Genomic DNA, 25,923 nt, shown 5'->3' with positions numbered 1-25,923 from the left:
TGAATATGAGTAGCTGGAAAAGGACCTTGAATTTTCCCAACAGATGACTGCAGGAATATCTAAACTCTGGAGTAGGAATGATAGACTACAGCTTAAATTGTAAAACACCAGTCTCCAGACGATAGCATTTCAGAGTTGGAAGTCCCCTTACTGGTTTTCCAAGCCTGATCCAAGTTGCTAAGCCCTGTAGGGTTTCATATGGTCTCTGCTTAAGCAGCTAGTCTCCTACCAGAGGGGCCCATCTCATCTTTGGGGCATAATAATCATGTGAAAGTTATCCTTCCTCTTGAGTCCAGGGCTTCTGCCTTATAACAAGACCCGTTCATTGTAGTTCTATTCAGTAATGGACAAGTGGAATGTCCAGGGAGGCACTTCACTCCCCCGTCATTGAACTTGAATCTACCTCCATGTAATTTACTCCAGTTAGAGGATTTCTCTTCTTGTGCCTTTGGATACACTTCCTCAGTGATCACAGCAGCCCTAAATGGTTTCAGAGACAACACACAAAGACCCTGAGTGTTGACACATCTTCCTACTCACAACTTCTCCTTGTCTTCTGTATCACCTATATCTCTTCCTTTTCCTCTGATATCTGCACCCAGCTCTCGTATAATTTTTCTGGAAACTAAGCATGAACTCATACACAGAAGACAGAGGGTTCTAGTGGAAAGAGCAGAGGAACTTGCTTCAAGCCCTGGCAAATTCCCCTAAAGCTTCATAGTATTATTACTTACCCAATGGTGATGGGAGAGTATAATGATAGAATATAAATGAATGTTCATTATAAAATGCAATGTATTATAAAGCTACTGAAGACCTTACCATTAAATTCTAAAAGACCTCAAGCATCATGTGGCCCCAGCTCTTTGTTTTCCATTAGAAGACATTAAACAGAGAAGAAACTGACCTATCCAAGGACCTCAGGAACAGTCAGAGGCAGGGCTGAAATGGAGCCCGTATTTTGCCACTCACAGCCTCTTGCTCCCTCTACTGCCTGTGTGTTAAACAATGAGGGAAATCAGTAACGTCACCCTTGCACAGACCCTTAAGAGTACCCAACACGTATGAGGGGCTAGATCACTAGTGGCTGAAGAAATAGTCCAGGAAACAAAGGAATGAATAAATGACTAGTACTTGTTTCTGATGACATTTTATGGTTTCCTCCAAATGTACCTATGTTTTAATCATTTTTTAACTAGGTCTCTATTAAAGAGCTTGGTTTTCAAAATGGACATGTGAAGATTAAATGAGACAATGCATTAAAATGCTGAAAAGCGGTGTCTGGCAGTCAATAAATGTTAACTAATTATCATTCTTTGTTTTCTAGCCATGATCTTAGCAATAAGATCATGCTAATGCAATAAGGACTCACCAATCTGAAAATCACTCTGCAATCTACTAACACAAGGAATTCTGGAATTGCAAAAGTATCACTAGTATTGGTCAGTTCCTATCCTGTGATTTTAACTAGGCCATCCGTGCCCACCCCTTGAGGTTAGCACAAGATACAAACCTTGCCGTTAGCACCCAAAAAGCTACAATACAAAGTCCTGAATTCTTTCACTTCCTCCTGGGGCTCCTGTTTATTCAGCCCCTGACCTTTGGGCTCTGTCTCCCACTCCAGTGAGCACTCGCCTATCGGGCCTGACAATTTATTAGGCTTTGTGCTGCTTGAACCTTAGCACTCTTGCTCTCTCTCTCAATCTCAATCACACTCAAGGTTTTGGAATTTCGCTTTGGTTCCCTCCGCTCCCCTGCCTGCGCCCTGGTAGGTTTCCTCTTTCTAAACAAGGCCCATCCGCTTGACCCAAGTTGGTGTGTTTTCCTCTCAACATTGTAGCATTTGATCTTCTTTTTTCTTTTTTTTTCTTTTTCGGTACGCGGGTCTCTCACTGTTGTGGCCTCTCCCGTTGCGGAGCACAGGGTCCGGACGCGCAGGCTCAGCGGCCATGGCTCACGGGCCCAGCCGCTCCGCGGCATGCGGGATCCTCCTGGACCGGGGCACGAACCCGTGTCCCCTGCATCGGCAGGCGGACTCTCAACCACTGCTCCACCAGGGAAGCCTCTGATCTTTTTTTTGATACTGGGAGCTGGGAGTTAGAATTTAGGCTCTTAATATTTCTGTGTTTCAGGAAAGGGAAAAAATGGAACGTTGCCAAGAGGTTTTTTTTTTTTTCTTTATTTTTGTGTTAACTGAACTGGCTTTTTCTACCTCTTTTCATCTGTTTGCCTCTGGTCTCCCAGTTTGATGATGCTCAGATTCAACCTGTCCTGGAAGAGTGATACCTGAGTGCTTCGTGAGTTATTTCCCTTCAAGGGCTTCATTCACATATCTACAAACTGCCATAGTGATCTGAATCAGTTGCCAAAATGCTTGAAGCTTCCTTCTGAATCTCTGAACCCATCTGAGAATTTGACAAAAGACTAAAGACTAAACTTGGGCCAGTGCCACTACAAAGAAAGCTTGGATAAACTCATCAGTTAGGATTATACCGGAAGTTCTGATGTGGACAGAAATATTGATTCTCTTTTTAATCTCTGTGCCTTGTGATGAATTACCATTTAATATCTTCTCCTTTGTCGATGATACATCTATCCCAGATATATCCGACCCGCAATGTAAATTCCTTCGGAGCCCGGACTTGATCTGTTTATAGTCACAGCTCTGTCCTCAACAGCTAAAGTGCTTGGCAAATAGCAGGCCGCCAATTGGTGTTTGTTGAATACTGAATGAATGAACAAATGAATGAGAAGCAGGATAGCGTTGTGGTTGGACAACAGCCTTTGACATTAAAGATATCCCAGCTCGATTTTTGATTATGCCAGTTCCCATCTTTGAGACTTCTCTGGATTTCTATTTCTTCATCAATAAAATGGGGGAGATAATAACACCTACCTCATAGGTTTGGGGAGAATTAAAATAATGCATGTAAAATTCTTAGCACAGTAGCTGGCATATTTTTAGAACTCAATAAATGTTCACTATGATGTCTGTTCTTTTCAGTGAAAATCCTCAATATTGAAGCTTATTAGAGGTAATTGAACTAATTTAACGTGACTAGTCGTGATGACTGTACTAAAGACAAATTAGTTGAATTCATCTGTCAGCAAGATTACTTAAAGAGCAAGTTGACAAAACCTGTATTGGTCACGCCCACCGTGTTTACAGCACTATCCTAGGCCTTCAGGAGTGGGCAGGATGCATAGATATGGCACAGTCTCTTCCCTCTAAGAGTATAAAATCTAGAAGACTTACTGTATGTGGTACTGTACTAAGTATACAGATATAGGAGGTACTGTTACCTTCCTCATCATCTGAGTTACTCTGTGTGCTTTGCAGAAAACTATTCTGTGACACTCAGCTTCTCCTTTGAATACGTTCAATAACAAAAAACCTACTGCTTCCTGAATCAGCTGATCCTGTTTGGGAACAGTCATTACCTTTAGAAAGATCTTCCTTAAAATTAGCACAAATCGACCTCCCTACAATTTTTACAGTGTATCTAACTTCTGCCTTTTGGAAACACCCAGAAAAAAAAATCCATGGTTTCCCCCTTACATCAGAAGTCAACAAAATAAAGCCTACAGGCCAAATCCAGCTCACCATTTATTTTTGTAAATAAAGTTTTATTAGAACACAGTCAAGCTTATTCATTCACATATTGTCTGTGACTGCTTTTGCACAATAGAGTAGTTGCAACAGAGAACATGTGGCCCACAAAGCCAAAAATATTTACTATTTGGCCCTTAAAGAAAAACTTGTTCAACCTCTGCTCTATATGACAGAACTTTTAACACTTAAAGACAACTAACATGTCTCCTCTTAAAGTGGAGAGCCCAGAACTGAGCCTAGAACTCTAAATGCAGACAGATCACCTCCCTTATTCTGGACAACATACTTCTAATTATGTGGCCAGAGATCAAGTCTGTCTTTGATTGACACACAATACTGGAGTCTATCAGGGACTAAACCTCTGAGATTTCTCCCCCAGGAGCTTCTGTTAAGTTATGCCTCCCCACCCTGCATTGGTGAAGCCTAGTGTCAGACACTGCCTACAAAACTTTAATCTTTCCAGTCTGTCCCAAGCAATCAGAAAACAATTCAGCATATATTCAAGGGCTGTAGCAGTCAGGGTCAGAAAGGAAAAAGATGACATACTTAGCTAGGATGTTTAAGAAAAGGTAATCTTATAATTTACATACCTGTGGGCAGAGTTGAGAAAAGTAACAAGGGAATTTGTCACCACCCTCTCTGCCTAGAGGGGAATGGGGAGGGAGGGATTTTGCCTGGACCCAGTGAGAGCTGGAGCTGCCCACCTGGAGCTGTGGCAGTGGAGACACAACCACTGCTGAAAGCAGGCCAGGACGAAGGCAGGGGGCTTGGGAAACAGATACCCTGATGTGTTCTGCTCCCATCCTCTGCCTCCCATGGGTGGGACCCAACCAGAGCTGGAGGACAAGAGCATCACAGGAGCCAGCCCACAGGGCACAGAGGAGGACTGAGAGTAGGTGTGGGAGTTGGGGTAGAGAGTGACAAGGGCTAAATGGTGTGCCAGGCATTTTTTAAAATTCTGAATGAATAAACAATGAATGAATGAAGTGAGTCCAAGACCTGGCACTCCGTCAATGTTTGTTGAACTGCAGGAGTGAAAGGACCACAACCTCCTTTACTTCTTCTTGCTGAAGAGCCCTGACTACTGCTGCTCGTAGTCAGACTTTCCAGACTTTCTACCCCCAGTGCAGCCCTCCCCCACTCCTGCACCCTCCCCTAGCCTCTGCTGACCCTCAGCGTTTCCTGCCAAAGAGTAAAAAGTTTGAATTTAATTTGGGAGGTAACAGAACAGAGCAGGGCTTGTTTTAACCAGAGTTAGAACATTATCAAAGAGAGGGCTTTAAGTCCTGAAATGATTCCCAGAATTTAAAATACATTCTAGAATGTTCAGAATTTTAAAATGAAAAATTCAGCATCACTGTATCTATGGAGAAAAATTGGTGGATTCTGAGAAAGTTGCCCCAGACAGTTGCGTTGTGAACTCTGGGTTCACCAGACACCTCATTATCTGATGCCTTGGGGCTGGCCGTTTTACACTCAAATGGGCTCATCACATCATAGGTTTTTATTGCAAAGATGTCTCAGCTCTGCATTCATTAGGCCAGTAGCGGTGATGCTGAGGAATTGGGGGTGTAAGAGAGAGATTCTGTTGGCTTGAAGCCGCTGGTAGCAATCCACAGCTGGCTGCCTTCCACTTCCTTCTCCATGGGTGTCAGCATGGAGAACACTCAGCCCTGATTCCTTGAACAATAATCCCCAAGATTCTGGATTTTGAAGACATAGAAATTATTTACAAGTGTTATTTGGCCTGCTACTCTGGTTAGATTGTTTGTTTTCACATGGAATGTGCAAGAGAAAACTGAGCACTAAATTAGCAATCGTTGTCTATATATCAAAGCAAATTTTAAAAAGTAACTGTACACATATAGGAGCCTATTTTGTATTCAAGTCCTGAAATCATTTTTGTTCTAACTCAGATCCATACTATTAGCAATTGTCACCTCATGCCTCACAGACTCAGGCTAGTTAGTCCTCAGAATTTAAAATGTCTTAGACAAAAGAGCCAGATATATTGGAAGGAACAAGATGGGCACCATAATTCCAGATGGGCGTAGTCCAGCTGATATAAGCCCACACGCAACAGCCCAGGGAACAACCCTGTCACTACCAAAAATTATTCACATCTCGAAAAGCAGGCTTCTGCCAATGCTCGTATGAACCCATGAGAAAGAATCAAACTTGAGCTTTGAGCTGGAGCGGCCAAATTCCCAGTTCAGCCATGGCTATGACAGGATACGTCAATAAATTTCATTCAAGGTCTCCAGGGCCAAATTTCACAAAGTCAAATCCCAGTTAGGATAACTGGCAACATTTTAGGAAGATCTGTAGATAAGATAATAGTACTATATCAACGTCAATTTTCTGATTTTCGTCATTACATTATGGTTATATAAGAGAATGCCCTTGCTCTTAGGAAAACACAACAGAAATATTAGAGGGTGAAGAGACATCATGACTTATTCTCAAATGATTCAATAAAAATAATCATTTGTGTATACAGAAAAGAAAGAGAATGATAGGGACATCCCTGGCAGTCCAGTGATTAAGATTCTGGGCTTCCATTGCAGGGCATGCAGGTTTGATCCCTGGTCGGGATTGAAGATCCCACATGCTGCATGGTGTGACCAAAAAATTAAAAAACAAAACGAAGAAAGAGTATGATAAACTAAATGTAAAATATTAATAATTAGGATATCTGGGTAAAGGGAGTATAACTTTTTTTTAGTATTGTTGCAACTTTTCTATAAGTTTGAAATTACTTCATAATAAGGTTGATAGAAAACTAATTCAAAAAAAAAAAAAAAACTAGAGCTGTCTTATGCCATCACTGAAGTGCAGTGATTTCAGTCATGCTATTGCTGCAAAGTGAGTAAGAAACGGCATCTCCTGTTTCACCATCTTTGAACTAAAATGAGTCATTTCCTCTTTCAGCTCAAGAACTCTTCTATTCATGGAGGCGAACGCTAAGGATGCTTTCCACATGAACCTTGAGGTAAGGGGAACTTGACGCGTGCCCCTCTGTCACAGCGCCCAACTGTCCTACTGTGCGCTTCATCCAGGCTCAGGAAAGGACTCTCCTCTCTTGGCTCACAGAGAGAATAGTTCTGAACCAGTCAACATCCACGCTGTTGCATTCTGCTATTCTCAAAGACCTTTTTGATCTCCCCAGCCTATCCTGCCCAGAAAACCCTTCTCTGTTTTTCTCAAAGAAAATACCACACCTGTTAATAGCTGATATCTCCTCGTGGTGCATTTATGGGAGATTTTAATTTTCTCTTCCTAGTTGTCTGTACTTGAGAACATTTCAACAATGACTGTGCTATTCTTTTAAAATCAGAAAAAGAAATACTGTGTTTGCTTTTATTTTCCCAAGCAGCTCTGCATAAATTCTGGCATGGCTTTCTGTGTCCCCTTCAGCCCCTACTATTGTCACAGCTGCAGGTCCCCTTCCTCCCAGCCCACTGACGGTCCTCGTGGAAAGACTCAGACATGCTGGGTTCTGCATCTTCCCTACCTACCATCGTCAGGGAAAATCACTTCCTGGTCCCATGACCCACTGAACCCCAGGCACAATCTACTGACTTGGATCTCACAGGTTGTTGTTTGCCTCTCCCCACCTACAATGTCCTATTGCCATTTTGGAGCCGGAGTTGGGTAGAAGTACTTAACTCACATATTCCCCAGATCAAATACCATGCCCCAACTCCATCTCCCTAGGATACCAAGTCCAGCTGATAAATAGGTTGTGAAGTATTATGAGTCCATTTGACAGATGGAGAAACCAAGCCTCAAGGCTACCCTCTGTATGTACTACAGAAAAATGGGATCTTGACCCTCTGAGACCAACTTGGCATGTGTCACCCTGAGGATGCACTCTCTCTTTCAGAGCATGTTAAGGACTCATGAAGATATGAAACTGACTAGGTCATGGGTAGATGAGAATTATCCTAGGATTTCCTGAGGTCACCCCAGGGTACTTGTCCTCCAATACTGAAAAGTGTTGGTCCTTTGAGGACCATCTGATACGTCAGTGTCAAGAACCAAGCCTGGGCTTTCACTCGGGGCCAGAGGTTCTCACTTTTAGCACTGTTGACATTCTAGGACAGATAAGTCTTGGTCGTGGAGGCTGTTTTGTGCATTGTAGCATGCTTAGCAGCACCCCTGGTCTCCACTCATTAAATGCCAGTATTCCACCCCCACCCCACTTGTGACAATCAACCATGTCTTCAGATGTCGCGTAGGGTTCCAGAGAGGAGAAAGTCCTCCCCTCAGTAGTGACAATAAAATCATGTTCCCAGACACTGCCAGGTGTCCTCTGGGTTGGGGGAGACAAAATATCCCACAAGAAAAACCCCTGCTCTAAGTTACCTCAGCCCAGCAAGACTTGTATTTTTCACGCGAGTAGACTGAAATTTATAGTGTTCAGAGTAAACATGAACAAGGACTTGCAGAAGGGCTGCCATAAGTTGTCAAAGTGCTTCCTCACAGCAAGACCCTTTGGCTTAAAGCCCAGGAGTATTTGGTAGCACTGCAACCGGTGAATCAACGCAGCCAAACCACCATCTTCTCGGAGTTTCTTTCTTCTTCCTAGGCTTCTGCCCCCTGATGCCAAATGCCTCATCAGGTTTGATTGAATGAAAGGCAAACGAGAGAGGAGAGAGTAACACTAAATGCTTGAGCAATCCTTCTCTTCATGAGGTCTGGAAAGGCACAGCATGATCTAAACTGCGATGCAAAGCACCGGGGGGGTTGGCTACTCTTTTTTATTTATATGTATACTTATTTACAAACCACATCCACCCCTCATTATCCTCCACCCATTACCCAACCTAGTGTTTGGTGTGAAAGTGTTGGCTTCTGATACCAGTAGGTATCTGTGGAAACACAGGCAAGAACGTGAGAGCAGTCCCATGGTTGTCCAAGAGAAACAGAAACGCTGCTCAGTTTCAGGGTGAAAGGAACATCCAGAAAGCAATGTTCATAAAAGAATTCAGAGGAAACAAAATGGTCCCTATAAAGGAGGATTAGAATTAGGATTAGAAGAGTAGAATCACACTTCCTGTCTGACACCCCACCGGAAGTGCCACAGTCCATTTTGTGGCCTTCAGTCTGGTTTCTGATCTCTTTGAACTGTTAACCCTTCCATCCTGTCCCGTGGTAATGACCTCTCCCTGGCACCTCCTCCCCAGAGTGGAACAGAATGCCACTCTGAATGGCATACCAGGTTCTTCTGCAGGAGGTTGGCATCCTTTAGGCTCTGCGCATTCCAACCCTCCCACATCCAGCTCTTTCCCAGGCTCCCATCTACACATCTTTGATCTTAACTCTTCCCAAACTGCAAGAGACTAGGAGGAACTTCGAAGCAGCCCAGGGCCCTGGGGAGGATGGGCCCATCCACAGAGTATGCTTTGAGGTCACTCAAAAACTCTAAGCCTACAATCTTTTCACCCACCGTGCTTGCCTACCAGAGTCCGTCAAATGCCTATCATTTGAGCCTCTGCATTGACTGAAGCACGGCATTGTTCAAAACCTATGCATTTACCTAAGAAGGGTAAGAACTTAATACGAGGATAGGAATTTGTTTGTCAGATTAGCTTGTTGGTACCTTCTCTAAGAAGGGGGTCTTGAGGTTGGGACACAGGACAGGTTAATTGTTTTTTGGGTTTTTTTAAGTATAGTTTATTTACAATGCTGTGTTAATTTCTGCTGTATAGAAAAGTGATTCAGTTATATGTATGTAAGTATATATATATATACATATATATGTATATATATATACACATTCTTTTTTTATATTCATTTCCATTATGCTTTGTCATAGGGTATTAAATATAGTTTCCTGTACTATACAGTAAGACCTTGTGGTTTATCCATTCTATATATTATGGCTTACATCTGCTAACACCAACCTTTATTTTTTTTTAACATCTTTATTGGAGTATAATTACTTTAAAATGGTGTGTTAGTTTCTGCTTTATAACAAAGTGAATAAGCTATACATATACTTATGTCCGCATATCTCCTCCCTCTTGCATCTCCCTCCCACCCTCCCTATCCCACCCCTCTAGGTGGGCACAAAGCACCAAGCTGATCTCCCTGTGCTATGCGACTACTTCCCACTAGCTATCTATTTTACATCTGGTAGTGTACATATGCCCATGCCACTCTCTCACTTCGTCCCAGCTTACCCTTCCCCCTTCCCATGTCCTCAAGTCCATTCTCTATGTCTGTATCTTTTTTCCTCTCCTGCCCCTAGGTTCTTCAGAACCTTTTTTTTTTTTTAAGATTCCATATATCTGTTAGCATACTGTATTTGTTTTTCTCTTTCTGAATTACTTCACTCTGACAGTCTCTAGGACCATCCACTTCACTACAAATAACTCAGTTTCATTTCTTTTTATGGCTGAGTAATATTCAATTGTATAAATGTGCCACATCTTCTTTATCCATTCATCTGTCGATGGACACTTAGTTTGCTACCATGTCCTGGCTATTGTAAATAGACATGCAATGAACACTGTGGTACATGACTCTTTGAATTATGGTTTTCTCAGAGTATATGCCCAGTAGTGGGATTGCTGGGTCGTGTGGAGTTCTATTTTTAAGTTTTTTAAGGAAACTCCATACTGCTCCCCATAGTGGCTGTATCAATTTACATTCCCACCAACAGTGCAAGAGGGTTCCCTTTTCTCCACACCCTCTCCAGCATTTATTGTTTGTAGATTTTTGATGATGGCCATTCTGACTGGTGTGAGGTGATACCTCATTGTAGTTTTGATTTGCATTTCTCTAATGATTAGTGATGTTGAGCATTCTTTCATGTGTTTGTTGGCAATCTGTATATCTTCTTTGGAGAAATGTCTGTGTAGTTCTTCTGCCCATTTTTGCATTGGGGTTGTTTGTTTTTTCGATATTGAGCTACATGGGCTGCTTGTAAATTTTGGAAATTAATCCTTTGTCGGTTGCTTCATTGGCAAATATTTTCTCCCATTCTGAGGGTTGTCTTTTTGTCTTGTTTATGTTTTCCTTTGTTGTGCAAAAGCTTTTAAGTTTCACTAGGTGCCAATTGTTTATTTTTGTTTTTATTTCCATTTCTTTAAGAGGTGGGTCCAAAAGGATCTAGCTATGATTTATGTCACAGAGTATTCTGCCTATGTTTTCCTCTAAGAGTTTGATAGTGTCTGGCCTTACATTTAGGTCTTTAATCCATTTGGAGTTTATTTTTGTGTATGGTGTTATGGAGTATTCTAATTTTATTCTTTTATATGTAGCTGTCCAGTTTTCCCAGCACCACTTATTAAAGAGGCTGTCTTTTCTCCATTGCATATTCTTGCCTCCTTTGTCAAATATAAGGTGACTATATGTGCATAGATTTATCTCTGGGCTTTCTATCCTGTTCCATTGATTTATATTTCTGTTTTTGTGCCAGTACCATACTGTTGATTACTGTAGCCTTGTAGTATAGCCTGAAGTCAGGGAGCCTGATTCCTACAGCTCAGCTTTTCTTTCTCAAGACTGCTTTGGCTATTTGGGGTCTTTTGTGTTTCCATACAAATTGTGAAATGTTTTGTTCTAGTTCTGTGACAAATGCCATTGGTAGTTTCATAGGGATTGCATTGACTCTGTAGATTGCTTTAGGTAGTATAGTCATTTTCACAATGTTGATTCTTCCAGTCCAAGAACATGGTATATCTCTCCATCTGTTTGTATCATCTTTTTTTTTTTTTTTTTTTTTTTTTTGCGGTATGAGGGCCTCTCACCGTTGTGGCCTCTCCCGTTGCGGAGCACAGGCTCCGGACGCGCAGGCTCAGCGGCCATGGCTCACGGGCCCAGCCGCTCTGCGGCATCTGAGATCTTCCCAGACCGGGGCACGAACCCACGTCCCCTGCATCGGCAGGCAGGCTCTCAACCACTGCACCGCCAGGGAAGCCCTGTTTGTATCATCTTTAATTCCTTTCATCAGTGTCATAGTTTTCTGCGTACAGGTCTTTTGTCTCCTTAGCTAGGTTTATTCCTAGGTATCTTATTCTTTTTGTTGCAGTGGTAAATGGGAGTGTTTCCTCAATTTCTCTTTCAGATATTTCATCATCAGTGTATAGGAATGTGAGAGATTTCTGTGCATTAATTTTGTATCCTGCTACTTTACCAAATTCATTGATTAGCTCTAGTAGTTTTCTGGTAGCATCTTTAGGATTCTCTATGTATAGTGTCGTGTCATCAGCCACGACAGTAAAGTGACAGCTTTACTTCCTCTTTTCCAAATTGGATTCCTTTTATTTCTTTTTCTTCTCTGATTGCTGTGGCTACAACTTCCAAAACTATGTTGAATAATAGTGGTGAGACTGGACAACCTTGTCTTGTTCCTGATCTTAGAGGAAATGGTTTCAGTTTTTCACAATTGAGAATGATGTTGGCTGTGGGTTTGTCATATATGGCCTTTATTATGTTGAGGTAAGTTCCCTCTATGCCTCCTTTCTGGAGGGTTTTTATCATAAATGGGTGTTGAATTTGTCAAAAGCTTTTTCTTCATCTGTTGAGATGATCATATGGTTTTTCTCCTTCAAGTTGTTAATATGGTTTATCACATGGATTGATTTGCATATATTGAAGAATCCTTGCATTCCTGGCATAAACCCCACTTGATCAAGTTGTATGATCCTTTTAATGTGCTACTGGATTCTGTTTGTTAGTATTTTGTTGAGGATTTTTGCATCTGTGTTCATCGGTGATATTGGCCTGTAGTTTTCTTTCTTTGTGACATCTTTGATATTGGTATCAGGGTGATGGTGGCCTCATAGAATGAGTTTGGGAGTGTTCCTCCCTCTGCTACATTTTGGAAGAGTTTGAGAAGGATGGGAGTTAGCTCTTCACTAAATGTTTGATAGAATTCACCTGTGAAGCCATCTGGTCCTGTGCTTTTGTTTGTTGGAAGATTTTTAATCACAGTATCAATTTCAGTGCTTGTGATTGGTCTGTTTATATTTTCTATTTCTTCCTGATTCAGTCTCAGAAAGCTGTGCTTTTCTAAGAATTTGTCCATTTCTTCCAGGTTGTCCATTTTATTGGCATATAGTTGCTTGTAGTAATCTCTCATGATCCTTTGTATTTCTGCAGTGTCAGTTGTTACTTCTCCTTTTTCATTTCTAATTCTATTCATTTGAGTCTTTTTCCTTTTTTTCCTCATGACTCTTGCTAATGGTTCATGAATTTTGTTTATCTTCTCAAAGAACCAGTTTTTCGTTTTATTGATCTTTGCTATCGTTTCCTTCATTTCTTTTTCATTTTTTCTTATTTGATCTTTATGATTTCTTTCCTTCTGCTAACTTTGGGTTTTTTGTGTTTTTTCTCTAATTGCTGTAGGTGTAAGGTTAGGTTGTTTATTTGAGATGTTTCTTGTTTCTTGAGGTAGGATTGTATTGCTATAAACTTCCCTCTTAGAACTGTTTTTGCTGCATTCCATAGGTTTTGGGTCAACTTTTTTTTCATTGTCATTTGTTTCTAGGTGTGTTTTGATTTCCTCTTTGGTTTCTTCAGTGATCTCTTGGTTATTCAGTAGTGTATTGTTTAGCCTCCATGTGTTTGTATTTTTTACAGATTTTTTTCCTGTAATTGATATCTAGTCTCATAGCATTGTGGCCAGAAAAGATACTTGATATGATGTCAATTTTCTTAAATTTACCAAGGCTTGATTTGTGACCCAAGATATGATCTATCCTAGAGAACATTCCATGAGCACTTGAGAAGAATGTGTATTCTGTTGTTTTTTGATGGAATGTCCTATAAATATCAAACAGTCCATCTTGTCTAATGTATCATTTAAAGCTTGTGTTTCCTTCTTTATTTTCCTTTAGATGATCCATCCATTGGTGAAAGTGGGGTGTTAAAGTCCCCACTATGATTGTTTTACTGTCGATTACCCCTTTTTTGGCTGTTAGCATTTGCCTTATGTATTGAGGTGCTCCTATTTTGGGTGCATAAATATTTACAATTGTTATGTCTTCTTCTTAGATTGAACCCTTGATCATTATGTAGTGTCCTTCTTTGTCTCTTGTAATAGTCTTTATTTTAAAGTCTATTTTGTTTGATAGGAGAATTGCTAGTCCAGCTTTCTTTTGATTTCCATTTGCATGGAATATCTTTTTCCATCCCCTCACTTTCAGTCTGTATGTGTCCCTAGGTCTGATGTGGGTCTCTTGTAGACAGCATATATATGGGTCTTGTTTTTGTCTCCATTCAGCCAGTCTATGTCTTTTGGTTGGAGCATTTAATCCATTTACATTTAAGGTAATTATCAATATATATGTTCCTATTACCATTTTCTCAATTGTTTTGGGTTTGTTATTATATGTCTTTTCCTTCTCTTGTGTTTCCTGTCTAGAGAATTTCCTTTAGCATTTTTTGTAAAGCTGTTTTTGTGGTGCTGAATTCTCTTAGCTTTTGCTTGTGTGTAAAGCTTTTGATTTCTCCATCAAATCTGAATGAGATCCTTGCTTGGTAGAGTAATCTTGGTTGTAGGTTTTTCCCTTTCACCACTTTAAATATTTCTTGCCACTGCCTCCTGGCTTGCAGAGTTTCTGCTGAAATGTCAGCTGTTAACCTTATGGTGATTCCCCTGTATGTTATTTGTTGTTTTTTCCTTGCTGCTTTTATTATTTTTCTTTGTATTTTTTTATAGTTTGATTAATATATCTCTTGGCATGTTTCTCCTTGGATTTATCCTGTTTGGGACTCTATGCACTTCCTGCACTTGATTGACTATTCCTTTTCCCATATTAGGGAAGTTTTCAGCTATAATCTCTTCAAATATTTTCTAATCCTCTTTCTTTTTCTCTTCTTCTTCTGGGACCCCTATAATTCGAATGTTGGTACATTTAATGTTATCCCAGAAGTCTCTAAGACTGTCCTCAATTCTTTTCTTTCCTTTTTCTTTATTCTGCTCTGCCATAGTTATTTCCACTAGTTTATCTTCCAGGTCACTTATCTGTTCTTCTGCCTCAGTTATTCTGCTATTGATTCCTTCTAGAGAATTTTTAATTTCATTTATTGTGTTGTTCATTATGTTTGTTTGCTCTTTAATTCTTCTAGGTCCTTGTTAAACGTTTCTTGTATTTTCTCCTTTCTATTTCCAAGATTTTGGATCATCTTTACTATCATTACTCTGAATTCTTTTTCAGATAGACTGCCTATTTCCTCTTCATTTGTTTGGTCTTGTGGGGTTTTACGTTTCTCCTTCATCCACTGTGTAGTTCTCTGTTCATTTTGCTTAACTTACTGTGTTTGGGGTCTCCTTTTCACAGGCTGCAGGTTCATAGTTCCCGTTGTTTTTGGTGTCTGTCCCCAGTGGCTAAGGTTGTTTCAGTGGGTTGTGTAGGCTTCCTGGTAGAGGGGATTGGTGCCTGTGTTCTGGTGTATGAGTCTGGACGTTGTCTTTCTGGTGGGCAGGACCATGTCTGGTGGTGTGTTTTGGGGTGTTTGTGAACTTATGATATTATGCAGCCTGTCTGCTAATGGGTGGGGTTTTGTTCCTGTCTTGGTAGTTGTTTGGCATAGGGTGTCTAGCAGTGTAACTTGCTGGTTGTTGAGTGGAGCTGGATCTTAGCATTGAGATGGAGATCTCTGGGAGAGCTTTTGCTGTTTGATATTACATGGAGCCTGGAGGTCTCTGGTGGACCAATTTCCTGAACTTGGCCCTCCCACCTCAGAGGCCCAGGCCTGACAGCCAGCTGCAGCTTCAAGACCCTGTCAGCCACAGGGCTCAGAAGAAAAGGGAGGGAGAAAGAAAGAAAGAAAGAAAGAAAGAAAGAAAGAAAGGGAAAGAAAGGAAAGAAAGAAGGAAGGAAGGAGGAAAGGAAGAAAAGAAAGGAAGAAGGAAGGAAGGAAGGAAAAAGAGAGGAAGGAAGGAAGGAAGAAAGAAAGAAAAAAGGAAGGAAGGAAGGAAGGAAGAAAATAAAAAGAAGTAAAGTCATTAAAATAAAAACCTTATTAAAAATTTAAAAATAAAAAGGTAATAAAAGAAAAAAGAAAGAAAGAAGAGAGCAACCAAACCAAATAACAAATACACCAATGATAACAAGCACTAAAAACTCTACTAAAAAAAAAAAATAGACAGAGAGAACCCTAGGACAAATGGTAAAAGCAAAGCTATACAGACAAATCACACAAAGAAGCATACACATACACACTCACAAAAAGAGAAAAAGGGAAATATATATATATATATATATATATATATATAAATTTAAAAAAGGAAAAGAGCAACCAAATCAATAAACAAATCTACCAATGATAATAAACTCTAAATAGTAAACTAAGATAAACATAAAACCAGAAACCAGTCAGTCGCATACAGCAAACCCCAAGTCTACAGTTGCTCCCAAAGTCCACTGTGTCAATTTTGGGATGATTCGTTGTCTATTGAGGTATTCCACAGATGCAGGGTACATCAAGTTGACTGTGGAGATTTAATCCGCTGCTCCTGAGGCTGCTGGGAGAGATTTCCCTTTCTCTTCTTTGTTCGCGCAGCTCCCGGGGTTCAGCTTTGGGTATGGACCCGCCTCTGCATGTAGGTTGCCTGAGGGCATCTGTTCTTCGCTCAGACAGGACGGGGTTAAAGGAGCCGCTGATTCGGGGGCTCTGGCTCACGCAGGCGGGGAGAGGGAGGGGTATGGATGCGGGGCGAGCCTGCGGTGGCAGAGGCTGTCGTGACGTTGCACCAGACTGAGGCACGCCATGCGTTCTCCCGGGGAAGTTGTCCCTGGATCACGGGACCCTGGCAGTGGCGGGCTGCACAGGTTCCCAGGAGGGCTGGTGTGGATAGTGACCTGTGCTTGCACACAGGCTTCTTGGTGGCTGCAGCAGCAGCCTTAGCGTCTCATGCCCGTCTCTGGGGTCCGCGCTCTTAGCCGCGGCTCGTGCCCGTCTCTGTAGCTCCTTTAAGTGGTGCTCTGAATCCCCCCTCCTCGTGCACCCCAAAGCAATGGTCTCTTGCCTCTTAGGTAAGTCCACATTTTTTCCCGGACTCCCTCCTGGCTAGCTGTGGTGCACTTGCCCCCTTCAGGCTGTGTTCACGCCACCAACCCCAGTCCTCTCCCTGCGATCCCAGTCCTCTCCCTGCGATCCGACCTCCAAAGCCTGAGCCTCAGCTCCCAGCCCCCGCCCGCCCTGGCGGGTGAGCAGACAAGCCTCTCGGGCTGGTGAGTGCTGGTCAGCACTGATCCTCTGTGTGGGAATCTGTCCGCTTTGCCCTCCACACCCCTGTGGCTGCGCTCTCCTCCGTGGCTCCGAAGCTTCCCCCCTCCACCACCCACAGTCTCCGCCCACGGAGGGGCTTCCTAGTGTGTGGAAACCTTTGCTCCTTCACAGCTCCCTTCCACTGGTGCAGGTCCCGTCCCTATTCTTTTGTCTCTGTTTTTTCTTTTTTCTTTTGCCCTACCCAGGTACGTGGTTAGTTTCTTGCCTTTTGGGAGGTTTGAGGTCTTCTGCCAGCGTTCAGTAGGTGTTCTGTAGGAGTTGTTTCACATGTAGATGTATTTCTGGTGTATTTGTGGGGAGGAAGGTGATCTCCACGTCTTACTCCTCCACCATCTTGAAGGTCCCCCCTAACCCCAACTTTACACTCCATCCTTTCCCCAACCCCCTTCCCCTTGGCAACCAGAGAAGTCTGTTCTTTGTGTTCAGATGTCTGTTTCTGGTTTGTAGACAGGTTCATTTGTGTCATATTTTAGATTCCACATATAAGTGATATCACATGGTATCTGTCTTTCTCTTTCTGTCTTACTTCACTTACTATGATTATCTCTATTTGCATCCATGTTGCTGCAAATGGCATTATTTCATTCTTTCTTATGACTGAGTAGTATTCCATTGTATATATATCCCACATCTTCTTTATCCATCATCTGCAGGACAGGTTAGTTGTGATTGGAGTGGAAGGACTGAAATGATTGAGGTATTGAGCTCCAGACCTGCACCGTTGAACACACTAGCCACTGGCTTCAAGTGGTAATTTTAATGTAAATTCGTTGAAATTAAATAATATTAAAAATTCAGTTCCTCGGTCACACTGGCCACATTTCAAATGTTTGACAGTCACATATGGTATGGTTGCTGTATTGGACAGAGAAGACATAGACCATTTCCATCACCGTAGGGAGTTCTGTTGTGTGGAACTCCTCTTGACTTTGCTGGTACTGCCAAAGCAGAGTTCTGGGAAGCAGAGGGAGCCTGAAATTCCCTCTGTGTAGGGAAGGACAGAGGAGTAGGAGAGAGAACAGAATTCGAAAGAGAAAGCAAAAGGCCACCAAAGGCAAACTTTGTGTGCTTTTCCCAGACTCTAGCCCCGAGCAAACATGAAGCCACCCCACCACAAATCTCTTGGTGTTGACACCTACAAATAAAGGAGCGGTTGGCATTGGCTTTGGGCCCCATTTCCTCCGTTTTATGGGCCCTGGGATCTGTGACTCCTTGTGAAGCAAATTATCCTGTCCTGAATCCTGAGCCAAGAGGGACACAGGGGTCACTGGCCTCTCAGCCAAAGGGATATCATCACCATGGCGGCACATGGCAGCCCCTCAGTAACCAAGAGTCCTAAAGCAAGGATACTTGGGAGTTCCTAAATCAAAAGACATTCAGGGAGAAAGGAGAACCTTCTCCATCTGGAATTAGACCTCCTCTCAAAGAGTCAGAGAGACGTGGAGGATCTGGGAGCATTCACCTCTTACTGACCACTGGTTCACACTCACATAGCACTTGCAGTCCTGTGGAGCATTTTCATAACATTAATTCATCTCATCCTCACAATAGTTGGCTGAGGAAAGCAAGACAGATGTGAGCCTCTTGACAGTTTCTATTAAAAGAAATTCATCTCAGAAAGAGGAAGAGATGGGCCCAAATCAATCTGACCGAGAAATGGCAGAACTAGCTCTAGAAACCACTGTCCAATTCTTTCTGCAGCTTGTGTCACCTCTCAGGTGAATGAGGGTTATTTTGTACCTGTCCAGGTCCCTAAGTGTGCCAGCCCCAAAGTGTGTGATCTCCACCTGGATCATACTGCAACCTCAGTTCACATCCAGCCCCAAGCCCTGACCATCTCGTGGACTCTTCATTACCAAATAATACTTGCGAACGGCCAAGCAAAGGACTAGACTGAGAACAAGGATGTGACTTTTCCCCGAAGACCCCTCCCAGACAAACATTAATGGTAAAGAGGAAATGGCGCACATGACAGCCTGGTCACCAGAGCTGCCAAGTCTGTTTTCCTGTGCCTGAGACGCAGGAAGATACAGTTTTCCTGGCTCCCAAAACTCTGAGTCTGCAGTGGGAGACCCTGGAACATGCAGGTGGCTTTTGTTTGCTAGAAAAGTATCCAGAAAACTGAATCAGATTAGTCCATTTATAGGACTTAAAGTGGTTGGTGCCAAATATTTATGACTTTCATCAAATTTGAGAAAATGTCTCACAACGTGGGAGCTATTTACATACATGGCTAAATAACCAATCAGATTCCGTATTTTCTTGGACAGAACATGCACATCAAAAAACAGATAGGCAGAGGAATTATTGGACTTTCACTTTTAATGACTCCTAGCACTAAATCTGCCATTGTCCAGAGAATTGAAAAGAAAAAAATCAAAAGGCTATTCAAACAGATAAAGCAGAGCTTCCCTGGTGGCACAGTGGTTGAGAGTCTGCCTGCCAGTACAGGGGACATGGGTTCGTGCCCTGGTCTGGGAAGATCCCACATGCCGCGGAGCGGCTGGGCCCGTGAGCCATGGCCGCTGAGCCTGTGCGTCCAGAGCCTGTGCTCCGCAACAGGAGAGGCCGCAACAGGAGAGGCCACAACAGTGAGAGGCCCATGTACCGCAAAAAAAAAAAAAAAAAAAAAGAACAGATAAAGCAATAGTGAGGATATGATTACTTTGAATGTGCCCAGTAGAGCAATACCTTAGCCACGAGCTACTTTGTTCCTTCCCTTCACAGCAGCATCCTGATAGTTCTCACTCACATCCACCTTTTCCACCCATAGGCCACTAGGGTTGAAAACATACCCATTTCACCAATTAGACCACTGAGCTGTCCGTGCCAGACTTCGATGAAATCATCCCCCAAAGGCCAGATGCCTGGCTAAAAGCAGACTAAACCATGGACGTGTAACACTCACCAAAGAAGTCCTGAGAAAACCAGTCCCAGGTTTGCTTTAGGAGCTCATAATACCACCAAGGACCCAGACTCTTTTTACCTGGGGACCCTTCTCTTCCACCCTCTCTCTTTTGACCAGGGAGGAAAATCTCCCCCAGCAGACCCCAGAAGACTTCTGCCATGTCTCAGTGTCCAAAACTGGGTGGAATAACCAGTCCTAAACCAATCACAGATAAATGGGAAGTGAGATTACCACAGTTGCCTTAGAATGATAACACTCCATCCCCTGGGACTGGACAGCGGATACCTGACAAAACTGGGTTCTGTGTGCAAAAACAAAGGGGAAATGGCTGTTGGAGAAGCAACCAGGAGCATCTGCATACCCATTTATACGCAGGGCTGTGAATAGAGAAAGAAGAGGGACTTTCTACTCGTCATCCCTCAGGTAGCCTCCCCAGGGGAGCCCCCAACCTCCTTGAGTAGGTCAAATCTGCCTGCTCTTGGCTCTCATGGCCCCTGCAGAGGGGCCTTAATACTTGTGTTATTTACATTAAAGTGTTATACTAGCTTTTCTCTTCTCTACCAGCCTAAGTACTAGGAGGGTTGCTTTAGCACAAGACTAAATTATCAGGGTCCTGCCCATGCCTGCTGCATCAGAGATGCTCAGTGGACATTTGAAAGATGGACGGATGGATGGATAGGTGTTCCAGCCATTAAACTAGAGTCATCCTGAAGTTTTCTGAAAATGCATTTAAAGGGTGAATCCTCGTTCTCATTCCTCCTTCCTTTTTCTCTCAAGGAGTCTGCACTGGAGTTCTTTTTGCTCTCCCCACAGATCCAGCCTAGCTCAGATCCCTGGCCATTACATCTTTGATTGGACAGGTGGCTTTTCTGCTAAGAGAGGGCTCCTGAGGGAAGCTGAGTAAAGGGGAAAGAAGAAAAAAAGAGTAAATATCAGCCAGTAAGACAGACAAGTAATTATCTTGCTGTGTAAGTAGCCCAGATGCTTTGAATGAAGAAGGAGGTTTGAAAGAACATATCGTACAAGAGTGAGAACAGGTGATTAAAGCAGGTAGGGACAGGATGTGCCGGTACAAGATGGAGCCAGGTAAGGGGAGAGAGAGACTTTGGCACTGGGAGTGGTTTCAGGATGTGGCAGAGATGCTCAGATTTCTGGCCACAGACAAGAGAGTGGGGCTTTAACCCTTGAGTCCACCAGCTGCCCCTCTTCCTTACCACCCTTTGGACTTCCAGATTCTCCCACTTTCTCCACCTTCTTTCCCTCTTTTCCACACTTTAAACTTCTAATACCTTTTGCTTTGTATCCCAAGGATGACCAGAAGCTGAGGGGCCAGGGTAAAACAAGTACACAGCTTCCCAGAGAGAACCCAGCTGAACTTCTTAAACTCCATTTTAATAAGATGACTGCACCCTTTTCTGAGGCTCAGTGCAAAGGTTTTTCCATGAAATTGCCTCTCATCCACTTGTCAGAAGCTTAATGGCAAATAATAGCTAGCTGTCCCTGGGGATTTTAAATAACCCTAAGATGGACATAATAATGGAATTCTGAGAAGTGGAGGGAGTTCTTAAAAACAAGTGAGCAGGACATCAAGAAATGCTGAAACCCCTCTTTATTGCCCAAGAGATGGGTCACGTGCTCAGACACAACCACTAATTAACACGGGGAGGCTGGCTGTCAACAGCTGAAAATTGTGCCATGACACATATAACCAATTCCTGTATCTCACCCTAGTGGGGACTTCGTCCATGTATTTACATTCCAAAATGCCAGGTGTCCATGAAGGGATTGTTTTTATGGTGTTAAAATTTTTATTGGGATTTCCCCCCTCAATTATAAAAGTAATAACTTTTAATTTTATTTAGGTATTTTAGTAATACTTTATTTTATTACAAAAATAATATTTTTTAATTTTAGAACCATCCTCCCAGAGATAACCACTGCTAATATACTGGGTGCATATATATATTCCCAGTTTTTCTTCTGTGCACATATGGAGATACATATATTAGAATTGAGGTCAAACACATCCACTTTCTGTACCCAGTTATCTTCTTTCTTTCACATGTTTCCATATCATTAAAAGTTTTATCACATTATTTTTAAAATTAAACAATATTTTGCTGAATATCTATACCATGATCTAGTTAAATAAGCCTTTATGATTTGATATTTAGATTTTTTTCCCAATATTCTTTTTTTATAAATAGCACAGGGTGGATGTTTTGTGTGTGTACAAAATTGTTTTTGCACATTTCTTTTCCTTTGGATACATTTCTAGAAGTGTATTTTCCAATTCAAAGTGTATCTACAACAGTATGGAGGTTCCTTAAAAAAGTAAAAATAGAACTGCCATACAACCCAGCAATCCCACTACTGAGCATATACCCTGAGAAAAGCATAATTCAAAAAGAGTCATGTACCACAATATTCATTGCAGCTCTATTTACAATAGCCAGGACATGGAAGCAATCTATGTGTCCATCGACAGATGAATGGATAAAGAAGATGTGGCACATATGTACAATGGAATATTACCCAGCAATAAAAAGAAACGAAATTGAGTTATTTGTAGTGAGGTGGATGGACCTAGAGTCTGTCATACAGAGTGAAGTAAGTCAGAAAGAGAAAAACAAATACCATATGCTAACACATATATATGGAATCTAAAAACAACAACAACAACAAATGGTTCTGGAGAACCTAGGGGCAGGACAGGAATAAAGACGCAGATGTAGAGAATGGACTTGAGGACACAGGGAGGGGGAAGGGTAAGCTGGGACGAAGAGAGTGGCATGGGCATATATACACTACCCAATGTAAAATAGATAGCTAGTGGGAAGCAGCTGCATAGCACAGGGAGATCAGCTCGGTGCTTTGTGCCCATCTAGAGGGGTGGCATAGGGAAGGTGGGAGGGAGACACAAGAGGGAGGAGATATGGGGATGTATGTATATGTATAGCTGACTCACTTTGTTATAAAGCAGAAACTAACACACCATTGTAAAGCAATTATACTCCAATAAAGATATTAAAAATAAAGAGAAAAAATAAAAATAAAAATGACAGGTAACTATGTATACTGTTCTAAAAAAAAAAGTGTATCTACATTCTTAAGGCTTTTAACATGTATTACCAGAAAGATTTCACCAATTTACACTCAGAAGGCAAGGTGCCAGCCCCGCCTCTACTGTTGAACAGCCAAAAGCATTTGCAAACTCAGTGATACCATCCAGAAATCTCACGGTGTTGGGAAAAGAATAAAATAAACATTTTATAAGAAAATACTTTGAAAATTGGAAATCCTATCAAAACACACATCGCCATTATCAATTTTTAAACCACCCAATATAGACAAGGCATTACCCTCGCAACCACATACGCCAATGATTTAGAGCCCATTAGAGAATAAAATCCTTACCAACTTCCCTCTAAATGCAACTGACACCCAATACATTTATTTATTCAAAACCATTTATTGAGATTTATATTAAGGATGAGGAACATAGAAGAAAAAATAATAAAATAATAAACACAGTTCTTGACATCCATGAGCTACCAGCCTGGGAGGGTTCAGGAAGAAAGATAAATCAGGTTTCATTATCAGTTCTATGATAGGGTCAGGTCCTGGGTGCTCTGTGGACAGGGCATCCCCCGCTTTGGGGAGACCCAAGGAAGTCCCTGCCTGAAGGAAGGAAAGCTGAAATTGAGACGAAGGAGGCAGCTGGGCTTTTGAGTGGGCAGCCACGTGTCAATCTTTATTGCTTCTGAAACAGCATGGAGAGATCACATTTTCCGTGCAGCCCTGTGCCTGCATAGAAAGGGAGCCGTTTCTGCGGGGCAAAGACTATAACAAGGCACCTGGTGGGAGGACTTGCCCCATGGGACATACTTTGAGGAACGCTCATGGTTATTTCTCTAGATATCAGCCTGGTATTTTAGTCTGTAAGACACAGAAGCTGAGGGAGAGCAGGATGGCTTGGGACTGCCAAGGGGATTTAGAGCAGAGTGAAAGGAAGATAAAGGGGCAAGACAAGGCAACTGACAAGGAGAAGAACCTGGAGGGGAAGATGGAGATGCCTGATAAGGAATTTGGCCAAGGGTCTGCGTGATATGTGGTACCTGTCCACCCACAAAATCCTTGTTCCTGTTAATCCATGAAGTGACATGGGGCTAAATGTGACCTCCAGAGGGGTAAAGAGCGAGAACGAAGACAACCCGTTGGAGGCTGCGACCCTTGGTTCACTCATCCCTCGTTCAGTAAGCAAGTAAGTGCTCCTGAGGACTTTCCTAAGCAGGAAACCGCTCTTCTGAACTGCACAGGGTATTAAAGGGAACATTATCTGCTGCTCTTCCCAGACTGACTCACTGGCCACACTTTAGCTCTGTGTGCCTGGCACATGCACAGAGCCTGAAAGAAAAGGCGGGGATTATAATGGGTCTTTTTTATTTTTTTAAACATCCTTATTGGAGTATAATTGCTTTACAACTTGTGTTAGTTTCTGCTGTATAACAAAGTGAATCAGCTATACATATACATATATCCCCATATCTCTTCCCCCTGCGTCTCCCTCCCTCCTACCCTCCCTATCCCACCCACCTAGGTGGTCACAAAGCACCAAGCTGATCTCCCTGTGCTATGCGGCTGTTTCCCACTAGCTATCTATTTTACATTTGGTAGTGTTATATGTCCATGCCACTCTCTCACTTCGTCCCAGCTTACCCTTCCCCCCTCCCTGTGTCCTCAAGTCCATTCTCTACATCTGCGTCTTTATTCCTGTCCTGCCCCTAGGTTCATCAGAACCATTTTTTTTTAAATTCCATATATATATTCCATATATATTTATATTTATATTCCATATATATGTGTTAGCATACAGTATTTGTTTTTCTCTTTCTGACTTACTTCACTCTGTATGACAAACTCTAGGTCCATCCACCTCACTACAAATAGCTCAATTTCACTTCTTTTTATGGCTGAGTAATATTCCATTGTATATATGTGCCACATCTTCTTTATCCATTCATCTGTCGATGGACACTTAGGTTGCTTCTATGTCCAGCACAGTAAATAGTGCTGCAATAAACATTGTGGTACATGTTTCTTTTTGAATTATGGTTTTCTCAGGGTATATGCCCAGTAGTGGTATTGCTGGGTCATATGGTAGTTCTATTTTTAGTTTTTTAAGCAATCAAGGACATTCAGAAAGGCATTCCAGACATCCAGGTGCAGATCAGTCCCTCTGCTGAGGCACTCCCATAAAAGCATCCCAAGCCACTTATATTTTGACTTGTAAATAAGTTGGTAATTGACAGAACTGGAGGTATCAGCAAAGCAGCAAACTTCCCTTCCAAATTATATTGTTCTTGTCATAATATTAAAATTAATTTCTGTCTCTGAAGCTGAGTTGAGAAGCATAGTATGGGAAGTCTGCAAGGCCAAGGATGAAAAATCATTATGGATAATATTACAAGAATGTTTACAAAGATAAGGAGAAATTGACTAAGCTTTTAGATACGGACTTCCTAATCCTTTTTCTTCCTTGGTAATCTCAGAGAGGGTTGTGTGGAAGACACACCATCAACTACACATTGTACAAAGAGGTGATGCTATTATTGTAAAGCAGTGAGTCAACAATGATTTACTGGGTTCTGCCAGGCCAATGTCACGGTAGCCAAATACGCAGATGTTTGCATGGGCCTTTCTATTTCCATGTGCAAATGCACTGACACAGGAAACCTAGCAACCAATTGGGAGTTAGGCCTACAGGTTGTTGATATACACTAATAGGATGGTGGACTTATTAAGAAATCTATAGAGGGATTCTTTTATAATTGACAATAGCACTTATATTTTAAGGTGTTAAGCATATTATATTCTCTTTTTCTAAGTGCTGTTGTCTTACTTTGGGCTACAGAAGTGCATCACTATTCAAAGCTCACTTATCCAGCAACCACATCTCAGTTGCCTGTGTCCCCCATCTGTCCTAGAGTTCGAATTGATGAACATGAGCACTTTATTGGAAGAATCCATAAGGTCTCAGAACATAGCCCTCAGTAATATGGAGGGCCTATTGCTTAATGGGAAGACTGTATTGTAGAGCTCAAGTCAAGTGCTGTTTCAATGGATCTGTGAATCAAAATAATATATTGTG

General features: G+C 42.1%; 1 protein-coding gene across 3 annotated transcripts in view; it reads left to right on the top strand.

Annotated features, from left to right (window-relative positions):
* Window positions 1-25,923, top strand: part of PRLR (prolactin receptor) — a 202,011-nt gene that overhangs the window by 136,167 nt on the left and 39,921 nt on the right. For 2 of the 3 annotated variants that reach the window (XM_081231808.1, XM_081231807.1), the window contains exon 2: window positions 6,545-6,605. The gene's annotated coding sequence lies outside the window, so the exon portion shown is untranslated. Of the gene's footprint in view, window positions 1-4,371; window positions 6,606-25,923 lie in introns of those variants that run through there. The other variant, XM_081231809.1, reaches the window with a different exon arrangement.

The sequence above is a fragment of the Mesoplodon bidens genome (assembly GCF_964165515.1).
Source record: "Mesoplodon bidens genome assembly, chromosome: 4".
Taxonomy (NCBI): domain Eukaryota; kingdom Metazoa; phylum Chordata; class Mammalia; order Artiodactyla; family Ziphiidae; genus Mesoplodon; species Mesoplodon bidens.
The sequence above is the reverse complement of the archived record's forward strand: the minus strand, read 5'-3'. Positions and strand labels throughout refer to the sequence as shown.